This window comes from Callithrix jacchus, chromosome 8, assembly GCF_049354715.1.
Source record: "Callithrix jacchus isolate 240 chromosome 8, calJac240_pri, whole genome shotgun sequence".
Classification (NCBI taxonomy): Eukaryota; Metazoa; Chordata; class Mammalia; order Primates; family Cebidae; genus Callithrix; species Callithrix jacchus.
The window spans coordinates 20508324-20525655 of NC_133509.1; the positions used below are offsets into that span (position 1 = coordinate 20508324).

Consider the following 17332-nt stretch of genomic DNA (forward strand, 5'->3'; position numbering starts at 1 on the left):
TACTAAAAATACAAAAAATTAGCTGGGCATGGTGGCGCGTGCCTGTAATCCCAGCTACTCAGGAGGCTGAGGCAGGAGAATTGCCTGAACCCAGGAGGTGGAGGTTGCGGTGAGCCGAGATTGTGCCATTGCACTCCAGCCTGGGTAACGAGAGCGAAACTCCGTCTCAAAAAAAAAAAAGAAAAGAAAAAAGCATTGCAAACCACTGATCCAGAGAATTAACATGTTTCAAATAAAGAGTGACATTAAATGAGGTAAGGTTGCCAGAAATTAATAAAAATGATTTAGAATAAATTCTGGTTAAAAAAAATATTTTAAAAATAGAACCTGATATCAGATCTGAGAAACAGAATTGAAAAATGTTAAAAGCAAAGAGAAGAATCAGCTCAATGTAAGAACTGAACCCCTCTTACATTTCTTCTGTACATCTGTCTTCCAAGGGTCATGCCTATGATCTTGAATATCCTCACATGGACTCTAACAGACTGAAAGCTCTGCTTGTATGATATTTACCAGAAACTACTATGGCCATTGCACAGTGGCTCATGCCTGTAATCCTACCTACTCAGGAGGCTGAGGCACGAGAATCACTTGAACCCAGGATGCAGTGGTTGCAGTGAGCCAAGATCACACCACTGCACTCCAGCCTGGGTGACAGAGGAAGACTCCAATTCGAAAAAAGAAAGAAAGAAAGAAAATGCTAGCCACTCAGTCTAAGCTTTTACAGTATTCAGGTAAACAGCTTCATTATCAAAGACACTGCTGGAGACTAACATTTCTTCTTCACCCCAGGGAGGAAAAAGGCATTTAATTTACTCTCAGTCAGATCCAAGAAAGTGAGGCCAAATACAATAAATCAGGGCCCATTTTGACTTTTACATCAAAATGACCATGACTTTTTTTTAAAACTAAGGATGTGTCCGTCCAAGGAGAAAAATGCAGTAGCCACGAACTACTGTCAAGCTAGTCTTTTCAGCGGAATTTTAGGTCATTCACTTCCTAACTTCACAAATAGTACTCTAACTGCTGGTCCACAAGAGAAAAGGCTAGCTTTGCTAGCCATTAAAAACCAGGAATGTCTCATGCAGCATAAACAGAAAAATGCACACAAATAAGCTGTATCTTAAAGAGAGTTCTTAATGAAAGGTCTGGTTCAACTATGTAAGTGAAACTCTTACATGTTTAAGCAAATGCTCATAAAAGCTCTCTTATACCAAGAGATTGTCAAAAGCAGCTATAGGCAGATCTAGAACTACACCCAAAATGGAGCTTTGAGGCCAAAACCAATTTTCATTAATTTAAAGAAATGTATCAGTTACAAAACATTTTAACCATACTTTATTCAACTGAATGAAGTTGAATGAAGCCCATCTCTCTCCCCACCACAGAATCTCACGGCAGTGGTCTGGTCCCTACACCTATCACAACGATCTGACTTACTATGATCCTTCTTACTATGCTTTAACAAATACCATTTTTTTCTTTAACAAGTTGAATAAACCATTCTCAAAAGCCATTCCAGATGGCATTAAAGGCAAAATGAAAACAATATACTAGAAAGGTTTAATACTTCAATTTGACAGAGTCTTTGCTTGACCAATATTTAGGCTTCTGAACCTTCTCCTAGGCCCATCTGTGAACTTCCTTATGAAATTCAGTTTTAGCAAAGAACCTCGTTAAGTTAGCTTAGCAAGAACCCCCATCCTTGATCATTCTCAATATCAGATCAGGTTCTTCAGATTCCACCATCCTCCAGCTGCAGTCTTATTACCCTGGCCTATCCTCAGTTAGAATGTTTAGGTTGGCTTAGCCAAATCCTCCTCACCCCTGATGCTTCCTCTTAGTAATTTTCCATCCACTGACCTCCAGCATCCTGCTCAATGGCTATAAATTCCCACTTTCCCATGCTGTATTCAGAGTTCAGCCCATCTCTCCCCCCACCGCAGAATCTCACAGCAGTGGTCTGGTCCCTACACCTATCACAATGATCTGACTGAAGTCCTTCTTATTATGCTTTAACAAATACCATTTTTTTCTTTAACTAGTTGAATAAACCATTCTCAAAAGCCACAGGTAATTACTGCTCAAAACTAATGTTTGCCAATTTTTTTTTTCTGTGAAATGTGCCTGTCTATAATTTCAGTATAACTTCTGATAATAAACTTACTTTCTGTCTCTGACAACACAATAACAATCAGGACTTAAATGTTAAGATAACACAATTCATCTCATTCTTCCATCATCATATATCCCGTGAGTATGACAATGAACAAAACAGTCCAAGCTGATAGCCTAAGTATAATCTAGAAGATAGTTTAACTTGATGAAGTAGTAAGCTACCTCACCCCACCTTTTTTAAACAGTCATTCCAAGAAACCAGAGTCAAAAACTCTGCCCAGAGGGAAATTCAAGTTTTGAATCACATCTCAGGATGTTAGGGAATAGAGTCCTAGTCTTCCCAGCTAATGAACTATTAATATTTCCAAAGCATAAACAGCTAATAGCAGAAATCACACTGGGAACTTTGTCATTATATACAAAAGGCAAAGCTTTACTCAGGTGACAAAATTCTAAAGGAGCAATTCTTAAAGTTTACCATGTTACAGAATCATTTGGAAGGCCTGTTAGAACACAGACTGCTGGGCCCCATCACAGGTCTCTGATTCAGTAGATCCAAAGTGAGGCCTGAGACTGAACTTAGAACAAGTTCTCAGGTGATGCTCCTGCTGCTGCCCCAGGGACCACACTGTCTGAAACTGTGCAAATTTTGTGCAAATTTTCAGCTTGTTTAAATGGAAGAAAAGGGCATAAGAGCCACACAGATGTTTCTTAAATCATATAGACTCTCTTATCAGCTGAATCTGTGATCCATGGCCAAAAGAAGTACAGTAGCAAAAACAGTTGCTAAAAAAAACTGTCTATTTTCAAAACACTAACTTTTACCTTGGATTTGCTCAGTTTTCCAGCGTGTACATTGAGAGGATGCTTTCAATTTACCATTTATTGAGGTCCTGTTTACGAAGGACTGTGCACAGGGATAATTAAACTTTGTTCCTAAATGGATTTCAGCCTTGCAAGACACAAGATGGAATAATCAAAATACAATACCTCTGATAACAGCACTTCTATAACAGGTATGTACATTAGGAACATATATGAAAAATAATTCTGTTGGGGGAGTGGACTAATGTATACCTAGAAAGCTTATGCATTAAAATCTAGTCTTGTCAGTTGAGGGGAGAGATGGTCTTGTTCTAGGCAAGAGGAAACACCATGAGCACAGTATAACAAATAGTAGGAATAAGTTCTAGATAAAGGTGAAAAAATTCAACATTTTTTGAGTGCTATGATATGTCAAGCACCTATTAAATGCTCATGCTATTGAGAAAAATAAGGCAGATGATATCCTCCAGACCTCACAATATAAGGAGAATGACAGGTATCCTGTAAGCTATGGAGAGCATATTCTTTCCAGAGAACAAGGTATAACTGCTCTGACTGGTGGCAGCACAAAGGCTGTTAGAAATAAGGAAGTCAAGAAAGAGCTGGAAGTTCCTTCAATAATTCAAATGAAAAATGAGTCTGAACTAATTAAGAGTGGCTGTGGGAATGATGAGACGGTAACAAACATGATAAACGTTTACAAGCTAGAATCAAGTGAACTTGTTGATGTGGGGTGGACAGTGATACTATAAATGTAGTAAGGGAGAGCAGGCTGAGTTGGCTTTAAAGACATCTGGAGATGTCCAGATCTGATATGCGGGAGAGAAATGGAGGCTGGAAATACACACTTAGGAATCATTAGCTTATGGACATTGAAGCCATGGGAGGAGATGAGCTCATGCAGGGAGGATGAAAAAGAGACTGAGAATGGAACTTTCTACATAATTATACTTCTTTCCAAATGATTCATCACTGAATGCAATGCATTTTTACTAGGATAAAATACCCCAATTTAGGAACTAATTCCCTTCCCATATCTAGACAACACTTTTAATAATGACTAGTAAATATTTTATTTTGCTTCAGAAGACTTAAAACTCCATGCCAATGACTCAGACATAAGGCACAGTATCCATACCAGAATGTCTCAAAGAAGCAGTAGACTTTGCTGAGAGTGTACAAAGAATCCTTAACTTCTGAGAAAATATCCATATGGTTCCAAAGATCACCTTTGGATATGTTTTTCCCCTTGTTTTTTATATGACACATAATTGTATATATTTATATGACACAAAATTGTATATATTTATGGGGAACATTGTGACATTTCAATATATATACAATGTATAATAATCAGATTGGGGTAATTAGCATGTCCATCATCTCAGACATTTATCATTTGTGTCATGAGCATTCAGTATTTTCTATTTTAGCAATATGTAAATATGTATTACTATTATAGTCATCCTACATCTAGTATTTTCTAGCTATAAAACACTAGAACTTATTCCTCCTATCTAGCTGTAATTTTGTGTCCTTAAACAAATCCCTCCCTATTCCTTTCTTCCCCCACCTTCCTGTTCTACTTTTTACCTTTTCTTTTTTAGAGACAGGGTCTCACTCTTGCCACCCAGGCTGGTGTGCAGTGGTATGATCATAGCTCACTGTATACTTGAACTCCTGGGCTCAAGCAGTCCTCCCACCTCGCCCTCTAGAGTAGCTAGGACTACAGGTGTGTGCCACCCCACCCAGCTAAGTTTTTTAGTTTTTTGTAGAGATGGGTTTTTGTTGTTGTTGTTTTGTAGAGTATGCTGGTCTCAAATTATCTTCTGGCCTCAAGTTATCTTCCTGCCTTGCCTCCCAAAGTACTGGGATTACAGGCATGAGCCACTGCATGGGCCTACTTTTTAATTCTATTAGATCAACTTTTTTTAGCTCCTGCATATGAGTGAGAACATGTAGGGTTTAAATTACCGTTCCTGGGTTATTTCACTTAACATGGAATGCTTTTTGTGGAGAAAAAAACTAACACATAGTCCCAACCAAATTTCCTCAACTTTTAAAAAGGAAAACATGTGGAATCTCAGCCTAAAGCCCAAAGCTAAACCAACTCCCACTCTGTAGTAAAGAGTACTGAAAAGAAATAAAGCCAATATGCCACAGACCAGTGACTCCAGAGAAAATATTAATAGAAATAATAACCCCTTTTTAGACTGTAATAAAAGGTCATGAAGTATTACAATGTTTATGCCCCTTTTCCTACCTTCTGGCCCTCTCAAATATTTCTGTAAAGATTAAACAAATATGACTTTGGAAAATAAGGATATAACAGTGATACACAGGCAAGTGAACAAGAGACACTTCACTTCCACAATGGCATGAGATGGGAAAATTTTCCCCCATCTAAGCCCCAGTGGTTTCTCAATAAAAAAAGAAAAACTGAAGATGCTCAGCAGAACTTTACTGAGTCTTATTTTGAATCTTGAAAAATGAGGAGACAAATCTGACTCCGTCACATACGGACCATATGGACAATGTGCTGAAACTGCAAACATTCCCACTACTTAAGTTGTGATAGTAGCAGAAATTATTTATACAGTTACATAGAGCAAAAGTCCAAAGAATATTTGATATTTGGTATGACACAGTTTATGAAGATCCTGTTTTTGTCCCTGAATTTGCAACAACTCATGCAATTATTGTTCATTCAGGAACACATGGAAAATTACTCTTAAAGTAATAAGCAATTTCACTCCCATTAAATGGGAATTTATCACATATTCAACCCACTGTTAAAGAATTAAAAGATCCCACTTGTGGAATTTAGAATGACAATCTTGAAACAGACTATCAAGAACACTTTCTTTAAATATGCTCCCAAACAGTAAAAGGCTAAAAAAAATTCAATACCATTTTATGCTTAAAAAAAAAACAACTCTCAAGCCATGAAAAGACATGGAGACACCTCAAATGCACACTACTAAGTGAAAGAAGCCAATCTGAAAAGGGTACACAGTATGATTCCAATTACATATACAACACTGTGAAAATGGCAAAACCATGGAGACAATAAAAAGATCAGTGACCCCTGAAGTTAAGAGGGAAGGAGGGATGAATAGGTGGCACACGGGGGATTTTTAGGACAGTGAAACTATTCTGTATTATACCATAATAAGGAGCATATGTAGTTACATTATTTGCCAAAACTCATAGTATGCACAACATCAAGATTGAACCCTAACCACAAAGTCCTCAACTATAGACTTTGAGTGATAATGTCAATGTAGGTTCAGTTGTAACAAATGTCCTACTCTGGTGGGGATTCGATAGTGGGGGAGGCTATGCGTGTGGGGACAGGGCAGGGGGTACATGGGAACTCTCTGTACTTCCTGCTCAATTTTGCTGTGAACCTAAAATTGCTCTAAAAATGCAGTCTATTTTTTTAAATTAAAAGTATCAACTGAAAAATACTTATAATCATGTACTGAGGTTTATTTGCACTTGAGACTGAGCATATCTGATTGCAGATAAATTTTTTAAATGATACATAAATGCAAAGCTACTTTTGAGCAATCAGAAATCACTTCTGCCCAGACAAGCTAGTAACGTTCAACTATCCTGTGTTTCTGATGCTAAGAAAACATGGGACAGGTTGGGAAAAGTAGCTCACTCTTGTAATCCCAACACTGGAAGACCAAGACAGGAGGATCACCTGAGCCCAGGAGTTCAAGACCAGTGTGGGTAACATAGGGAGACTCTGTCTCTTACAAAAATTTAAAGAATTAGCTAGGCATGGTGGTGTGCACCTGTAGTCCCAGCTACTCAAGAGGCTGAGATGGGAAGAACACTTGGGCCCAGGAGGTCAAAGCTGCAATAAACCATAATCATAACACTTAACTCTAGCCTAGGCAGAGAGAGCGAGGTCCTGTCTCCAAGAAAAGGAAAGAAAAGTAAACATGGGACTCAGACTTCCACTAGGCTATCTTAAGTAATGCCCTCCTAACTCCACTAAACAGAAATCTCCCATCGTAGGGAAAAGAATGTTATAGGAAGAAATCTCCTAAACTTTCATCATATTAAATGCCCAGGAGAATATATTACACTTATGGGGAAGGTAACCATATAATCTGTCATCTAAACCTGAATACTTTTGAGAGTGAAAAGGGTGCCGTTAATGATTCTGACATGGCAACAGGGCACAAACTGAGAATTATGGTTACTCAACTTACAGGAAACCTGGAGGATGTATTATATAAGATTAAGTAATTAGAGTGAAGATATCCCAGAATAAAATTCTACGTTAATAAACTTCCAATTCTAAATACAGTATACTTTTGATTTATAAACTTTCCCCAAAACTTTGAACAATAATTTTCCAAGAATCCCTTTGATTGTTAAATATCTGTGTCTCAGATCCTCCACAGCACATCCACAATTCCTTTTATTTTTCTCTACTAAAATTACAAATCTTCCACCTTATTCTCCTACATTCAATATTAATTGGCAACTGTATTATCCTTGGCTGAAATAATTTTCCCATTAACCAGAACCTATAGTCTTACTATGAAGTACACAATGCAAGGCCCTATTACTCCAAAAGAAGAAATGCCTCTCTTAATTTTAAATGGTAGTATACAAAGATCAATGAACCCTAATATTTACAAAAGGCAGTTCTCCAGTTAGTAATTTCATAGTAATATCATATACAGTAAAATCATAAACTCGTTAAAAAAAAATAGACCAAGATAGTCAGCTAGCACTGACTCTCTAGAATTTATTATCCTACACTCTCTAATTGTGTCTCAGAAACGAATATGAAGCTACATGGTAACAAAATGTTGAACATACTTTTTTTTTTTGAGAGACAGAGTCTCACTCTGTTGCCCAGGATGGAGTGCAGTGGCATGATCTTAGCTAACTGCAATCTCTGCCTCCCAGGTTCAAGCAATTCTACTGCCTCAGCCTCCCAAGCAGCTGCGATTACAGGTGCCTGCCACCATACCTGGCTAATTTTTGTATTTTTAGTACAGACAGGGTTTTGCCATGTTGGCGAGGCTGGTCTTGAACTCTTGACCTCGAGTGATCCACCCACCTCAGCCCCCCAAAGTGCAGGGATTACAGGTGTGAGCCACATATCAATTTAAATTTGGACTTTTTAAAAGGTATATTTAGGATGGGTGTGGTGGCTCACACCTGTAATACCCGCACTTTAGGAGGCTGAGGCAGGCAGCACTTGAGTTTAGGAACTGACGACCAGCCTAGGTAACAAGACAAAACCTCATCTCTACAAAAAAACATACAAAAAAAAAAAATTAGCTAGGAGTGGTTGTCCACACCTGCAGTCCCAGCTACTCAGGAGGCTAAGGTTGGAGGATCACTTGAACCTGGGAGGTGGAAGTTGCAGTGAGCTGAGACTTCGCCACTGCACTCCAGTCTGGGCAACAGAAGGAGAGCCCGTCTAAAAAATAAATAAATAAAAGCATATTTACAGAAATAATTCCATTTAATAAATATATACATATATATTAAAACCTGAAACCTCAGTGCCCTTGTGCATACAATCAGAAGACTGGAATGGACAATTTCTAAGGTCCTTTCGGCTTTAATGTTTCTGCAGATCTATGGACTTGTAGATGTAACCGGTGAATCAATTCAAATGCCATAGTCTATGACTCCACAAAGATGCATAAGGTAAAAAGAAATATATGTTAATACATTATAAATTATTTGGAAACTAGGATATGTCTCTAATTTTGTTTCTCCACAGTGACTTGCTGCACACATTATACTCAAAATTTGTTAAAAGGTGAGCAATAAGATTCTTATTAATGAAGAATTAAGAATAAAATCCTTTCATTAAATTTCAACCTATTAAAAACTTAAAATGTACTAGTCACATTAATAAACAAAATCACCTTTCTTTGATTAGGGGAGTTTTGCTTAGAAAGGTGGCCATCAGCGCTGGCTTTCTTACTATCAACAGAATCATATGAATATACTCTAAAAGACTAGACTATGGAATATTTGAATTTACCATTGATGCCTTAGAAGTTACCTTTTATTTTTAAAAAATAAAATCCCTGATGCCAGTTTTCTAACAAGCAGGGGAATAAATCTGAGTTTAAAATAGATTTCTTATTTGAGTTTTCACTTTACAGTTAGACTTCAACTAAACCTCTGTTTTCCAAATTAGGTAGTGATGCTGCCCATCACTAAGTCTAAAAGAGATGGAGCTTCACAGTCTTTGTGAAACTCCTAGCATCAAAAACGAACAGCCTAAAAATGTTTTTTTTTTAAAAAAGATAATCTTGAAGAAAACCACGATGAGCCAGGGATGCACAGGGAGTAGGACATTTTCTAACTATTCTTAAAAAAATAAAAAAGAACGTTTCAAAAAAATTACTGAGCACATAACTAATGCCTCCAAAAGCAAATTCATTATAATTAGCAGCTAACCTTTATTGATCATTTATGTGTCAAACATAATGCAAAGTATATCATAATTTAATTTACTACATAATGATACAGTCTACCTCTTAACATTGCTTTTGCCATTCTACACAGAGCACAGGGGCAGGACACACACTTCAGCAGTATAATTCCAGAGCTTGCAACCACTACACTATATTGCCTCACTGACAGCAACGCTTTTACTATAAACAATCAGAAGTGATAGCCTATATACATTATCTAACCCAACACATTTTATCTTAGAATGACTGGTACATAGTGAGTTCTACCTCTTTGTCACCAAGGTTAACAGCTCAGGCCTTTATCACTACACTTTCACCCCCAATCTGAATTACCTATACAAAAAGTCTATGTGGGTCTATGAGTTTAAAAGGTATTTGGCATTACTAAGACCCATTTTTAAAAGCTGAAGTTCCTAACGAATAAACTGGAACTTAGTAGTACATCTCCAGTTCTTACTGGCAGATCTCCAAGGTGGTTACTAAAATGACACACCCCTAAGATTTTCTTCCCACCAAGAAGAGATGAAAATAGCAGCTTTATCCTCTTTCCAGGCAGAAACTTAACAGCACATTTCTGCACTGTATCATGTACATACACCTGGGTTTCAAAACTCGGGTAAATGACAGGTAGCTCTTTCTTCCCCAGAGGTTGGCAAGCCTTGTAATAAAAATTATTTTACTGAATCCATTTTGCATAGGGTAATTATCTTTGTGCTTTTTTTTTTTTGTGAGACAGAGTCTTGCTCTGTCACCCAGGCTGGAGAGCAGTGGCACGATCTTGGCTCACTGCAACCTCCACCTCTCAGGTTCGAGTGGTTCTCCTGCCTCAGCCTCCTGAGTAGGTGGGAATATAGGTGCATGCCACCATGCCCAGCTAATTTGTGTATGTTTAGTAGAGACAGCGTTTCACCATGAGGTCACTCGACCTTGTGATCTGCCAGTCTCAGCCTCCCAAAGTGGTGGGATTACAGAGGTGAACCACTGTGCCCGGCCTAGCCTAGTATAAGTATTTTAATCCTTGACTTTACAAAGTATGCACTGACCTCTTCCATGCAAGTATCAAGATTGACCAAATAGATTATGAGCCAAACGTATAAAACAGTCTTATGCAAAAACTTTCAAAGTAAGTCTACAAAGGGGTCATCCATTTTTTCAATTTAGATACCCTGCTCCACAGGCCTTAAGGATTCTTTGGAACACTTATGGGACTCCCTCTACCCCTCAAACAGCTCTCCTTGTATGTAACAACAAGAAACTTGCTGCAGCTAAAGGTTGAAAACTCCTAAATCTAATTCTTGCCCCTAATTAACACTCAGATACATCAGGTGCCAAAGCAGCTATACTTTAGTTGCAGAACCCTTAACTAGAATTCAAATACTCTGACTCCTGTTCACCAATGCTCTATTCACTAAATCCTGCTGCCTCCTCAGTCCCTCAGTAAATCCCAAAATTCAGAAGATTGTCCAAATCTATTCTATTCTCCCTTCACAACTACTACTTATTTGTACTCTCCTCAACTTGTTTCAGGTCTGTATTACCTTGTAACAACATGATTAAGTAGAACTTTCACCTCTGCAATGAGGTGGAGTGTCAGGTTATACTACTTACCTACCTTGTGTCCCAAACACCAGCAAAATATTGCTGCTTGTCTTTAAAAGGGACAGCAAACTTGTTTCCAGAAAGCTTTCACTAAAAATTAGCAGAGTTGTCCCAGAAGTTATCCACATGGCTAAGATATTAAATGTGTGAATATTGAAGATTTTCATCCAAAAAGTATGCCTGAGGATAAAAATTGTAGTATATTTTTTCTATTCCATTTAACGAAGCTTTTCCCTGCTTCCCTCTCAGTAGGCCAATTTCAATATCAAGAATGCAGTCATTATCAACATAATTCCTTCTGGTGACAATCAGTAACAACAGATGTTTTCTAGTAGTTCCATACATTTACGTAAATGAAAATTTCCGCCACTCCAATTACTATATTCAAAAGACTATAAATACCAAGATGAATTATAACATAATTAATACTACTAAATGCAAAGCATCCCAGTATGTAAATAATATGCCTACATAAACCAAGTTTGAAAGGCTACACAACAAACTACTAACACTGCTTATACCTAGAAAGTAGCAATATCAAGGAGTAAAACGAAGAACTTCAACATTTTACTTTAAACACCTAAGTATTATCTGAAGTTACCATGTAAGCAAATCCTTCCATAATTTTTAAAAATCCAATAACTTTTTCCTTCTTTCAAAAAACTGAATGGAATAATTAAATGTCAAAATACTGGCTAAACACTATCCAATGTGAGAGGATTCATCCGTCCTGATTAACCACTGGTATTCCCTCCTGTGGTTAGTTACAGCTATCCTTTGGAAAACTGACCTGATAAAAACTGCACTAAGTTCTAGGCACAGATGGCTGACAAGCTTATGTATCTGGTTACGTCAGGCTCACTTACTAGTGGGCCTGTCAAGTTTTTCCAGTGGTGTATTTTGAGAGTTCAAGACTTGACACAATTCTTTAGCTCTTTGTTACAAACAGATAGTGTTGCAGCATGGTAAGGTGACACTCTACTAAGACACTACTAAAAACACATTTCACTCAAACTCCCATTCTGGCTTTACAAAGTTGCTGAAATATACACACCTGTTACTAAAATACCAGGAAAGCTCATTATTCTGATAACTTCTGAGCAATTTTCACTATAACCTGATGTTGTTCCTATGGCAAGAACTACTACTTTGTATACTCTACTGGGTGTTTTCCCCTTTAATGCACATCAAAATTTGCCCTTTCATCCTCCAGCTGTAAAGTCTGATTACCCCTAGCACCACCCCCACCCCCTAACTGAATTTTAATGTCTACTTGCCACTGAGTAGCAAATTATATGCTCCATGGGCAGACGTTTCAGAATGTTTCATGTGCACTACTCCACAGTAAGTGGTAGCTTTGCAGGGAAGCATTAAAATTTACCACTCCACAGCAAGTACCACATAGCTCATAATCAATATTCATTACTAGCTGCCTGCCTGGAATTCTTTCTGCCTCGATGTCCTCAGATCCATCAGGAATTAATTTTCTCTGTGACTAGGCCTTGAAGACTAGCTGAGCTGTTTCTGAGAAATATGGGCATTATGACCCTTTGGGGATTAAAAGGTTAAAAAAAAAACACGTTAGAAAAATCTCTACCATACAAAGTCATTAAATAGCTACTAGGAGATGCAAAAATACAAACTGACAATATGCAAACACTCCTGCTCAAAAACATCAGTCATCTAAACTTTTATATTGCACATAGAATATGGAACCTCTACCTCTCCGCCTAAAAAGGATTAAAATAAAACAGAATTTTAAAATTTTAAGTGGCAAATGTTTATCTAGAAACAATGGAAGATACCAGAAGAAACAGTACCAGGAAGGTATGGGTAAGAAGAGAATAAAATTAAGATAGGAAAAATTAAATGACTTTATAAAAAAAATAACAGACTGGGTGCAGTGGCTGAAGCCTATGTCCCAACACTTTGGAGACCAGCCTGAGCAACAGTGAGACTGTTTCTACAAAATATTTTTAAAAATTAGCTGAGCATGGTGGAACACACCTGTGGTCCCACTACTTGGGAGGCTGGGGTAGAAGAATTCACTTGAGCCCAAACAAAGGAGGCTGCAATGGGCTGTGGTCTCACCACTGACTCCAGCTTGGATGACAGAACAAGATCCTGTCTCAAACAAAACAAAACCAAAAACACCTCCTTGGGCAACATAATGAGACCACATCTCTACAAAAAAGTTTTTTAAAAAATTAGCCAGCTTAAATTTTTTAAATTTAAGGTGGTGCACACCTGTAGTCCCAGTTACTCAGGATGCTGAGAGAGGAGGATTGATTGAGCCTGGGAAGTCGAGGCTGCAGTGAGCTATGATCATGCCATTGCACTCCAGCCTGGTCAATAGAGCAAGACCCTGTCTCAAAAAATATACGTAACAATAAATTAAATTAAAAAACATAAACTAAGGCACAGAGGTCTTTAAAAGGATTCCAAATTGTATTGTAGAGGAAAACAAAGATAAACAACAGAATTATGGTGAGAATAAAGCTTCTATTGCTTTAACTATTTAGATCATTGTCTTAATTACTAATGTTTAAAAAGAAAAAAACTTTCTGCTGCTAAAATCTGAAAACAAAATGTACAGCAAGCTGTGTACATCTCTACAGAATTTTACAAGAACCAAGAAAAGGTAAAACTTTCAAAACATTCACTGGATAACAGGAAGAAAATAATATACCATAGTTTCCTAGTAAAAACCATGCTGCTAAATTTCTTAGTCAAGCAACAACTACCAAAACATGTCACTTCTACGGAACAACCTAATTTTGATAGTGCAATATACTGCTGTAGCACTAGTAAAATTACCTCCTACAAGAAGACTTCAAAAATAAAGACCACTGCTACCTGGATACATTAACGTTATAAGCCAACCTGAAAGACTAAAGAGGGTGATCTACTGAAGTATTTTGGAATAAGCACACTTATTGTTATAAGCATCAGACTCCATATACCCTAAATGGGAAATAAGTTGTCTCTTAATCATAAAAGTTCACTTTAATTACTTACTTGCTTGTTAAAAATAAGGGACTAATATCCTCTATATTAAAGATTTCAGATTTTATCATCATTTTACTATAGAACACATAACTAGCTTTAAAACAACAGATTAAAAAGTAACCAAGGTAACTAACTGAATGGATATTAGGGCAGAGAGAAAAGTTCACTAAGCACATGTATCTTGTGTCAGGTATTATATTGGGCGCTGTGTGTATGCAACTTCATTCTAACTGCCATCCTGTGAGGTGTGCATTATGTCTAATAAGCAGATGAGAAAACGGAGGTTAACAGAGATTAAGAGATTTGCCAAAGATCAGGGTTTCAACCTGATCTTTCAGGCCCCAAAATTCACAATATAATCATTTGGTGAAGAGGACACAATGTGGAGGCCCACTGACAATTTTATTTCATCAGCACAGTGTTTTTAAATTTAACTTTCACTGTTTTCAAAGCATGTATTCTCTAGTTTAGCAAATGGTACTTACTTAGCTCTTGTGGTGAGCGAGTTTGCAAACCCTGCTTTAATGCATGTTAACAAAAAGAATAAAGGCAAGTCCACAGCTGCTCTCCTTGCCTTTCTATTCCTAGAAGGGATGTGGTTTTGACCACTGATAGTCCTGGGGACTGAGTACTATAGTCCTAAATCAGAGGATACTTACAAGTACAGGAACAAAATAAAGATATTCTCAATGGGGGCTGTCCTGCCTTTTACAGGGCATTCTGGAAATCTGTCTATATTTGGTTGACACAATGACAGACGTGGCACTATTAGCCTTCAGTGGGCAGGCACCAAGGATTCTCAATATCCCGCAAAGGAAAAGTCTTGTACAGTTAAGAATTTGTTCCTCTTCCTACACCACTTTCAAATGACAATCAAGATGGAAAACTTGTTCTGAGCCCAGAACCCAACTCTGTTTTAAATATAACACAAAGTAGTCTTGCATGATTTTAATCATCACTCAATTTTCCAGGAATGCAATTACTGCGTAAAGCGAGAATAGACTGTTCTTTGCTTCATTTGGAACTCTACCAAGAGCTGTTCACCTTTTCGGAAAATCACATTATCAGCAGCAACACTGCCTATAGTATTCGTCTCGCCATTAAAGCACAATTGTATCGGTCTGAATTTGTAGCTTGGCTTTTCTAATATAAACAATGGGCTACTTAAATGTCTTTCTGTGTAGTCATGCCTGAGCACTTACAGACTAAACATTTTATTATCATAAGTTATTTTCCCTTATTTTCTCCTTTCTATTACACTTAGGACATCAGATTGTTTTTTTCTTTATTAACATGAAGGTAGGTCAAAACATATATGAATTTATTTCAGGATAGTAAAGGGGAGTTATAAAAATTTGCTATAAAAAGTAAACACAAGATAGGCATTTGATTTCACTTTCAGTCACCTATCTGGGCAAGGAAAGGAGAGAATGGGGATGAAAGCTAACAGGCTCCCTGTGACTAAATTTAACTTGAGGTGAGAGCAGTGAGTATACTACAAAGATTATAGACATTCAATATCAACCTTCCCTAGTAGAGAGGAATAATTAATTCCATGAAAAGACTGGTCTATTAACAACCATCTAAAATGCACATTTTAATGACATAGTCATCATTTGTCAAAAGAGCCAACCTTGAAATAATCTGGCCCTTCTCATTAGTACTTTATTTTTCCTCTTGACTTTCTTATGAACTACCAGAGCTGCTGTTAACCTATTAAGGGTAAACACTATAAACACCATGCCCTATACCTCAAAGCTAAACAAGCATGTCATTTAAAAATACAGCAGTTTATTAAGCACTTGACCATACATTATCATTTAATCCCATAAAACTCTAGGGGTTAGGTATTATGCTAATTTTTAAAATCGAAACCAGAGTACTAAAATGCAAAGAGACAGTATCTCAGGGCTACTACCAAATCCACTGTTCTTCCTACTCAACTTCATTGCCCACCAAGATGACCTTTTCAGTACAGTTCTTATTCACATTTTATATTTACAATGGTAATTTCCCACTTTCATAAAAACTACGTTACTTTTAATATTTCTTAAAATTACCTTAAATATATTTCAAATAAATATCAGTAAGTATAACTAGGGTTCTGTTTCATGTTCCTTAATATCATTCTCCCTGGAACCTAATCCATTGTTCAATTTTTCTTATAGGTACCACTCCTTGCACTGGCCATACCAAAAGGACAAAAGATAGAGTTCTTATAATGAATTACTGATAAACAGGGACACGCCATTACTAAAAATTCATCAAACCATTATTTTCTTGGTACTGAAATTTAGCTACAAAGTAATCACATCCCTAGTCTGTCTGCATTGTTAACATCCACGTTTTGACTCTATAAATCAGGTGGTTACAATTCAGAAAGTGAAAATTATTTTGAACCCATTAGAAAAGAAGGGGTGTGACCAATCACATCTTTGTTGATATATACCTTTTTCTTTTTCCAAACCAAGAATACAAATACATTCCAAGCCCCCAGGCAAAAATATAAAAAAGGACAATCCTTAAACCAGGAGCCCCAGAAATATCCTTATCTTATACCCGTTAGGCAATAATGCCCTAAATTTTTAAATGTTTTAGGTAAGGAGACAAGAGGGAGAATTGTTTAAAAAAAGACTGAGGCCCTCAGCCCACCTTCTTTCTGAAAATGGCTTTAAATTTCAGAGAATAAATGAAAAAAATTACTGTCAGATATAAGGTAGCTGAAGAAAACACAGAAATGTGAGGTTATCAAAATAAAACAATGCTACTCTAACTGTATTTTCTCACACAAAATTTGCAATGCAACATGATTTTGTCCATATTAAATCTACTTTAGAAACATTTCTTTTAATACACAAAAACCTCACCAAATTACAAGGTTCTTTCTTTGTCTTTTAAGTTCTAAATGGAAGGCCAAAATAGCAAAGATACATTCTTCTAGGGTTGCCATATTTAGTAAATAAAAATTCTTCACTGTTTATCTGAAAATCAAATACAATTGGGTATCCTATATTTTATCTGAGAACCCTACACTCTTCAAACTAATTAAAGCGAGCTCCCATCTCTACCAAGGTGTTACAGCACCAGCTCACACTTCTAAAGAACAGACTGTGGCATCTATCACAGCAGAATTTTAACTAATTAAGTCTTAGGAGTTAAGATCAAAGTGTCCTTTTCCAGGTTCTTAATAGCACATATTTACCATATAATAGAAACAGCTTAATTTCTAATGGCCAAAGGTTATACTTTTACTAGGTTGCATCTAAAGTCTAATGGACCCTTTATTATTTAGCCTTCTTTGTATTAAA

The 17332-nt window shown here is 37.0% G+C and overlaps 1 protein-coding gene across 10 annotated transcripts in view; it reads right to left on the reverse strand.

Moving 5' to 3' along the window:
• NPTN (neuroplastin) overlaps positions 1–17332 on the reverse strand; it is a 71233-nt gene that overhangs the window by 44249 nt on the left and 9652 nt on the right. Inside the window, exon 3 of one of the 10 annotated variants that reach the window (XM_078333623.1) lies at positions 562–8401. The exons of the other annotated variants lie outside the window; for them this stretch is intronic. The gene's annotated coding sequence lies outside the window, so the exon portion shown is untranslated. The remainder of the gene's footprint in view (positions 1–561; positions 8402–17332) is intronic. 10 annotated transcript variants of the gene reach the window in all.